The sequence below is a fragment of the Cicer arietinum genome, chromosome 4, assembly GCF_000331145.2.
Source record: "Cicer arietinum cultivar CDC Frontier isolate Library 1 chromosome 4, Cicar.CDCFrontier_v2.0, whole genome shotgun sequence".
In the NCBI taxonomy this organism is placed as follows: Eukaryota; Viridiplantae; Streptophyta; class Magnoliopsida; order Fabales; family Fabaceae; genus Cicer; species Cicer arietinum.
The window spans coordinates 14771506-14781079 of NC_021163.2; positions in this window are offsets into that span (position 1 = coordinate 14771506).

Here is a 9574-nt window from a genome sequence, read left to right on the forward strand (position 1 = left end):
TTTCTTATGATTACCAAAAGAAATAAGTAACTACTTTTAATCTCTCTCATTTTATTATTTTCCAATCAACGAAATAATATTTGATTCTCATAAAAATAAAATAACGAAAACAATAGTATCTATACTAATAAACTATTCTACATTTCTTACTAATAATAAAAGCAATACTTAACTTTGGTCAAAACATCGAGCAGCCACTTTTTCATGCTGACATCGAGCAACCACGTTGTTTTGTACAAGTTTTAGTTTCTTAGAATGGAGGTTGGTATCAATTGGTATCTCTATGGTCTTTTGTACGTTGGTTTTGAGAGCTGGGAATTACATAGAATGGAGGTTGAGTTAGAAGGACACTTGAATTGGAATGAGGCTCATTATTATGGGGATGGATGGATGATAGGGTATCTACTTTAGGAATTTCGAGACCTAAAATGATCTGTTTGTAGTACATGCATTTACTATTATGTTTCCAACAAGAGTTTTACTAGATGAACTCCCCCACCTAATAACTATTTACTATTACTACTTTCTATTCTAGTTTTTGCATAGACTTTAATTGGATCGTTACTTCTGCACAATGTAGTCTTTACTCACTAACAGAATTTTTTGTCCTTTATATCCATTCTCCAATAGTACCAAACGTTTTCGTTTTGGCGTATCCATTAGTACCAAACGTTTTCATTTTGGCGTATCCATTCTACAAATCGTACCAAAAAATTTTGGTAACGGATAAAATTCTGCAAAAAATATCTTAAATAGTTGTCCGTCTCTGGCACTGTTTTCATTGTCACTCACAATCATCTTTCTATTCACACCATGCCTCCCAACAACCAGGATAGTGAGCGCTTTCAAAAGTTCATTTTACTAATCACAAGTTTTTATTACATTATGGGTTCCTTTCTTGTTATGGTCTTTTCAAACCCAAACCTCTTCGAGCATAACAAAGCATTTTTGAATGTGATTTTCAAAGTCCTTACCTGCTCCTTCATCATGATGATGGGTACTCTGTCCATGGAGAAATTTAATGGATGCATTCTGCAATGTTATTTAACGTTGTAGTCTCTGGATTGGCATTTAGCATGCTATGTTCCGATTGTCATTTTATTCTGACTACTTTTTTCACGTGGTTTCCCCCTTTTGGTATCATTGTTATTTTTCAATGGAAAATGATACTATGCCCAAACTTTGGAGGTTTTGCATAACATTACCACTCTATTCGAGAACAACACAAGACTTAATTTCATCTTCACCCCGGTAACATGCTTTTTCGGAAACTGCTTCAACCGGGTAACAAGCTTTCTCGGAAACTGCTGGGACAATGTCGCCGGAAATGAGAACCCAGGAGGAGATATTCTTCCGATGCAATCTCACGGTCATTAAATACTGTTATTTCCTTTTATTGTTATTTCTTTTTATTGTTATTTCTTTTTATTGTTATTTCCTTTGAATGTTCTTCCGGCCTTGAATGATCTTTAGTTTGAAAATGTTAAATGATCTAAAGTGTTAAATGATATTTAGTTTGAAAATTAGTTTTATTAACAAATTGAGTTTAAATTAGTGATTTATGTTTAAATCTTTTAACTTAGTCCAAACAACTATTTTTCTCTCTTCATTTGTACATGATTTAATGAGTAACGATAATTGATTTATATGTATTGGGTAATTTATCAAATTAAACTCAAAAGTCAAGAGTATGAAAGTTCTCACATTTTCATAAACAAGTTATTAGTTGTTGTGATTTAGTTTAGCTAAATTGCACTAATCTTTAAAAGTTTAATGTAAAAAGTGCTCATTAGTCAAATAATTTATTTTTTGGAAATAAAATATAAAATACGCCACTCAAAATTAAATAACTACAAATGTACATACGATAAATTGAGTTAAAATATGATTTTAATTATTGTTATATTCAAACTACAACAACTTGACATTTTGTACTACACGAATAAATTTTTTGCTTTATAAAATTAGAATAATATACCCAAAAATATACAAGTAAAATAAAACAAATGGAAACCTATTTAAAAATATATACTGAGTACTTTTTTTATTGAGGGTTGAATAATAATTATTAAAAATATATACTAAGTCTTTTGTTTAAGATATTTTTAAAATAAATTTGATTTTAGATTTTTACAAAAGCTTACTTAAATTTAAATTTGTGGACGGGTTTCCTCGGGTTGATGGGTTAAGCGGGTGAAAAATAAGGGTTCATATGGGTTTATACGGTCGGGTTCGGATGAGTAATTTGGATCCGCCGATACTCGAACCCGATCGATTTATATTATATATTAATATTATTAATTTTATTTTATATATTAATATATAAATTTAAAATACACAAAAAGTCACTTGCCAAAAATTAAAAAAAAATGCCAATTTATTAAAAAAACCCAGCCACAAGGCAAATGTTTTTTAAAAGCAGTCCAGCCCAACAACAGAACCAAGTCCAACAACTCAGCCCAATTAAAAATAAGTTAGGTAGCAGATTGGACCAATAAATTATAAAAGAGCAGATTTTTTTTCTTAAATAAAAGCAAAAAAACTGAATAATTTAGAATGAAAAAAAAGCAAAAAAAGTCCAAAAAAATCCAACCCATTTTTATCCGCCCATACATAACCGACACCCGATCTACCCGAACTCGACGTACCCAATTTAAAATATGGACGAAATTGGGACTCGACGTACCCAATTTAAAATATGGACGAAATTGGGCCAAAACATCAAACTCATGGATTGGGCTGGTTTTACATTTTAGGCCCGAACCCACCCATACCCGCTCGATGTCCACCCCTACAATGTAGTAGGTGTTGAAGACGGTTATATTTAGCTGTATTTCGTTATGTGTTTAATTTAAAATATATTTTTTTGATAATTTTTTTAAAAAATTATAGATTTAAAAAAAAAGGTAATTATGAATATTTTAAGTTTTATAAAAAATAAATAAATACTTTAAATTAAGAACAATACCAAATACACCTTATTTTTTATTCAACAAACTAATAAGTATTGTTTTTATTTAAGAGAACTAATGAGTATTAATAAAATAATAAAAATTGAAAAAATAATATATTTAATATTTTTTTTACAGAAAAACAATATATTAATATAATATAATGTCTTATACTAACAGTTATAAAAATAAATAAACATCAAAAGTTATGTCTTAGATTTAATTCAGTTTGCTTCAAAACATAATGGAGTATATTCTTTTAGGGCTAAATTAAACTTTTTTAGACGGTTAACTTATTTTTTTTTAGTTTTATTTTAAAATTTTAATCATTCTTTTGTTCCGTTTTGTTCATTTAGTTATATTTTCGTTAGTTAAGTTGATCGTTTTCTTTAGTTTTTTGATCAAAATATAAATGTTATTTTTTTAAACTTATAAAGTCAAAATTTATAATTTTCTTCTATCTAAAAAATTATAAAATTTAATTAAATCTATGATTTTCAAACTCATAATTTTTCAAATGCATAACTTACAAATTCAATTTCATAATCTTTTACATACATAAAAATGGAAAACTCTCAAACTCATTATTTTCAAATTTATAAAAATGAAAAATTCTCAAACTCATTATTTTTTCAATCAAATATTTTCTATAAGATTGTATTTTCATCCATCAGTTAAGAATTTCAATCCACAATTTTCTTAATCTTAACATTTAAAAAAAAATATCTTAAACTTAAAATTAATTCCTTTTTAAGAAACAAATTTCTCTGAATTTATACGTAACATTATAATCTTTAGGTAAAAGAAAAAGAGATTAAAAAAAAAAGAATTCAATACCAAATGAATCAAACAAAATATTTGAAACAACTTTGGTTAAAATTGTTAAAATTAGATCAAATAAAAAAAAAAGCATGAGAAAAAGAGTTGGTCGATCTAAAAAAAATAAAATAAGAGGAAGAGAGAAAGCGGAAAAGGTGTCTAAAAGTGAAAAGAAAACGAAGGTATAAGAAATAAATTTGGGAATATTTCATTTTTATGGATTTAAAAGATTATGAATTTGAAGGAATAAATTACATGGAGTTTTAGAATAGGAATTATAAATTTCTGATTTTGAAAGTGAGTAAGCAAGAAGATGACAAAATTTAACGTTATTTTGTCAAACTAATTAGGAGACTAAATTTTTTCTCTTCTTTTTTTCTGTTTGGTTATGAATCATCATTGTTATTTACTTGTAATAACTTCTAAAGTTCAAATTGACTGAATTAATTTATTAAACATTTTAGGAAAATTGTTCGCATATGAAAATAGTGAGAAAAAATGCAATATAACTTTGTAAAAAAATGACTATATTAAAATTAAATTGCATTAAAAATATACATTTATATTTAGAACATAAAATGAAATTAATTTATATTAATATACATTCATTTTATAATTATAAAACTTAAAAAAATTCTCAAATTTTTCTATAAAAAAATAAGGCATTTGAACCTGTGTTTTAGTATATTAAATATGTCAACATCCTTCTGAAGCAACTAAAATATCACTAGAAGGGAGTTGAATAGAGATATTGTAGTTTTAAAATTTTCTAGTGAGCTGTTTAAAATTGTATCATCTATGAAAGGATGAAATGCAAGTTATATGAAGATGAATGTATGAAACATAAAAACTAAAGCATATAAAGAGGACACACGTAAATTTATACTGATTCACCTAAAATGAGTTACGTTAAGTTCTTCACAAATTTGTGAGTTTCATTATAGTTCAAAATGACTGGTTCTCTAAAGGGATCTTTTCTTTTATGTGTTTGCTTACTAGTCTCACCAGACTTACATTATATTTCTTTTCGATTTACAACTATTACCAAATTTATATGAACTTGGAATATACATATTTAGTGATTTGTGATAAGAGTATGAATTCTTTCTCTTTACAAAAACTTTATAAGATAATACTCTTAAAGATGATGAGATTGATCTGTTAATAATCCATGTCAATTACATGATGAATAACCAAAGGCGGAAGCGTACCTGTGGGAATTGCCATTGATGAAATCCTGGGATGATGATGATAGAGCCAATGGGTTGGGTGATCTTCCTCAGCAAAACACCCTGAAGACCTTGCTCTCTTGATGGGGATAGAGAGAACCAGAGAGTTTTCTCCTTTAGGGTTTTGAAACTGAATAGTCTTGTTGTGTTTGCCTTGGGGACCATTACCCCTATATATAACTATTATTAGTTATATCCCAAATTGCAGTATTTCCAATTCAGCCCCTCATTAAATTAGAAACTGCCTGGTATCTACACTATTAATTTTCATAACTATTATGCTCTTTAGCCATAAACTATTATATATTATTTGACCCCTAGTTTATTGGCTAATTATATAATGACCCTAACACACCTTATTAATTAATTACATATGTAACCCATAAATCTTACAATCTCCCACTGGTCACACATGTATCCTTAGGAGTGTGTTAGACTTTATGACGTCAAAAATGTCATTATAATTACCTTGAGTATAATCCAAATTGTCCCGTCCATTAATCATATCAGCACATGGAACCAAGGAGGCTTTCGTCATAATAAGCACAACTAAACCCATCAATGATCACCCGTACTGACACAACTAAATGACATAGACCCATTATGAAAAGTGTAGCATGAAAATTACATGAAGTTGGTCAATGCATGTCAATTTTCAACTGGTCCTACTTTATCGAATGAGATCATACCATAACTTAAATGTACAAAGTAACCAAAAACTGAATACTTTAAACTTTATTTCTGATCAGAAAGTCCAAATACAATGTATTTGTACTTTACAATTAAACATAGAACATGAATTACATAATGGACGAAACTCCCACTAAAATCAAGATTCCTCAAACTGTAGCACACCCATGTGAGCAGTATGCTCATGAAAGACCTTGGGTGGTAGACCTTTAGTGAGTGGATCCGCAATCATGGAGTTTGTCCTTAAGTGTTCTATGGATATCTGTCCACTTTGTACCTTCTCTTTAACAACTAGGAACTTAATGTCAATGTGCTTTGACTTGGTTGAGCTCCTATTATTGTTAGAATACAGGACTGCTGATCTATTGTCACAATACAACTTGAGTGGTCTTTCAATCCCTTCAACTATTTGCAGCCCCGTGACAAAATTTCTCAGCCAAATGCCCTGGTCAGATGCCTCATGAATTGCTACGAATTCTGCTGCCATGGTTGATGAAGCAGTAAGACCTTGCTTGGCACTACGCCAAGAAACTGCTCCACCAGCTAACAGAAAGACATAGCCTGAAGTTGATCTTAAGCTGTCTTGGCATCCCGCAAAATCCGAGTCAGAGTACCCAGTGATCTCTAACTGGTCTGACCTCCTATATGTGAGCATGTAGTTTCTTGTTCTCTTCAAATATCTCATGACCCTCTTGGCTGCTTTCCAATGGTCAAGACCTGGATTGCTTAAATATCTGCCTAAAATCCCTACTATGAACGCTATGTCTGGACGCGTACATACTTGGGCATACATAAGACTCCCTACAGCTGAAGCATAAGGGATCTTTTGCATTTCTTGAATTTCCAAACTTCCCTTAGGGCACTGTTTGAGACTAAACTTGTCTCCCTTAGCAACTGGGGTGTCCCCTGGTTTGCAATCCTGTAACCCAAACCTTTTGAGAACCTTATCGATATAGCTCTTTTGTGACAATCCAAGAATACCTCGAGATCTGTCTCGGTGTATCTGAATTCCTAATACAAAAGAGGCGTCACCAAGATCTTTCATCTCAAAATGCTTTGATAGAAATTTCTTAGTTTCGTGCAACATGCCTATATCGTTAGTGGCAAGCAGTATGTCATCAACATACAAGACCAGGAAAATATGTCTGCTCCCACTGAACTTATGATACACACAATCATCAACTGTATTCATCTCAAAACCAAATGAGAGAATTACTTGATGAAATTTATGGTACCATTGACGAGAAGCTTGTTTTAGCCCATAAATGGATTTTCTTAGTTTGCACACCATATTCTTTGGGTCTCCCAACACAAAGTTTTCTGGCTGCACCATATAGATCGTCTCATCAATGTCGCCATTGAGAAAAGCTGTTTTTACATCCATTTGATGAAGCTCCAAATTAAAGTGAGCAACAAGAGCCATGATTATTCTTAAAGAGTCCTTCGATGAAACCGGAGAGAAAGTCTCTTTATAATCAATCCCTTCCTTTTGAGTATAACCCTTAGCTACAAGACGTGCCTTATATCTCTCCACATTACCATTGGAATCCCGCTTGGTTTTAAAAATCCATTTGCAACCAATGGGTTTCTTTCCTTCAGGTAATGGGATAAGTTCCCAAACTGAATTGTCTTGCATAGACTTGTACTCCTCATTCATTGCTTCGATCCACTTATCTGAACGAGAATCTTGCATGGCTTGATGAAAGTTGACTGGGTCGTCTTCCGTCATGCCAACATTTTCCTCTACCTCATTGATAAATACTACATAATCATCCGAAATAGCATTTTTCCTTTCTCTAGTGGATCTCCGCAATGGAGCTGGCTCTTGAGGCACTTGTTCTTGAGGATCTTGAATTTGATCTGGATTTTGTTCTTCCTGAACAACCAGATCATCTTGAGTTTGTTCAATAATGGGAAAGTCAATTGGTGGAAGAATCAGTTCTGGAATTGTTACCGATTCTTCCTCAAAGACAAAATCTTTAACCTTAATCTTCCCCCCAAACTCAATATCCTCAAAGAACGTTGCCGTTCCCGTCTCAAAAATTGTTCTCAAATTAGGATCATAAAATTTATAGCCCCTTGATTTTTCTGAGTACCCTATAAAATAGCTGCTAATTGTTCGGGGTTCAAATTTCTTTTCATTCGGCCTATAAGGCCTTGCCTCAGCTGGACATCCCCAAACATGAAGGTGCTTCAGACTAGGCTTACGCCCAATCCAAAGCTCATAAGGTGTTTTAGCCGCTGCCTTAGTTGGTACTCTATTAAGAATGTATGCTGCTGTTTTTAATGCCTCTCCCCAGAGTGACTCTGGCAAGGTGGAATGACAAATCATACTCCTTACCATATCCTTAAGAGTCCTGTTTCGTCTTTCAGCTACACCATTCATGCTGGGTGACCCCGGCATAGTGTATTGTGGGACGATTCCACATTCCTCTAGGTATTTGGCAAATGGTCCCGGACGTTGTTCACCTGAACCGTCATATCTGCCGTAGTATTCACCACCACGATCAGATTTGACCTTTTTAATTCTTTTATTAAGTTGATTCTCAACTTCTGCCTTAAAGGATTTGAACACGTCTATTGATTGGGACTTTTCGTGAATTAGGTAAAGGTAGGCATATCTAGAATAATCGTCTATGAATGATATAAAATATTGTTGACCATTCCAAGAAGGAGTTGGAAATGGCCCACAGATGTCCGTATGTATCAATTCTAAGACGTCTGTAGCTCTATATGCGCCTAATTTCTTATCTTTAGTCTGTTTTCCTTTAATGCATGCTACACAAACGTTAAAGTCTGTGAAGTCAATGGAATCTAAAATTCCATCTGACACAAGTCGTTCAACTCTATTTTTAGAGATGTGACCTAGACGCTTGTGCCAAAGCACCCCTGAATTGAAATTGTCAATTTTCCGCTTAGTACCACGTGATTCCACATTCAAGGTTTCATTATAGTTAGCCACAGTTTCCAACAAATAAAGATTATCATAACCAGAAAGTAAACCGGTTCCAACAACATTCGAATTTAAAGACAAAGTAAATTCTTTATTCCCGAATGAACAATAATATCCTGATTTGTCCAAATAAGAAATAGAGATCAAATTCCGTCTAAATGACGGTACAACAAAAGTGTCTTTTAAATCCAAATAATGACCGGAACTTAATAATAATCTAAATTTTCCTATGGCTTCAACTTCTACCTTCTTCCCATCTCCTACATAGATCCATCTTTCAGTATCACTAGGCTTTCGGAAGTTCAGGCAACCCTGCATTGAAACACTGATGTTAGTAGTTGCACCAGAGTCTAACCACCAAGTGTTTCTAGGTACTGAAGCTAAATTAACCTCAGAACAGACCAAAGACAGAATCATACCTTTCTTAACACGCCAAGCGTGATATTTGGCACAATCCTTCTTCACGTGTCCAGAACTCCTGCAGAAGAAGCAGTTGTTATCCTTAGTCTGCTTCTTTTGTTCTGGACCCTTAGCAGCAGCTTTGTTCTTGGGCTCCTCAATTCTTTTCCTTTTGCCCTTGTCTTTAGAGATGCTAGTAAAGTGAGCACTTTCAGTCCTATCTTGCTTCAGCCTGTCCTCTTCTTGCACACATAATGAAATGAGCTCATTAAGAGTCCATTTCTCCTTTTGACAATTATAAGTCACCTTAAACTGACTGAATTGCGAAGGAAGAGACAGCAATACTAAATGAATGAGTAAGTCATCTGACAACTCAAGCTTTAGACCTTTAAGCTTAGAAGCAATGTTGGACATCATCATAATGTGCTCTCTTATATTTCCCTTGCCTTGATACTTCATGGAAATTAAATTCTGAAGCAAAGAACTTGTTTCAGCCTTATCACTTTTTACAAAGCGTTTTTCCATCTCAACAA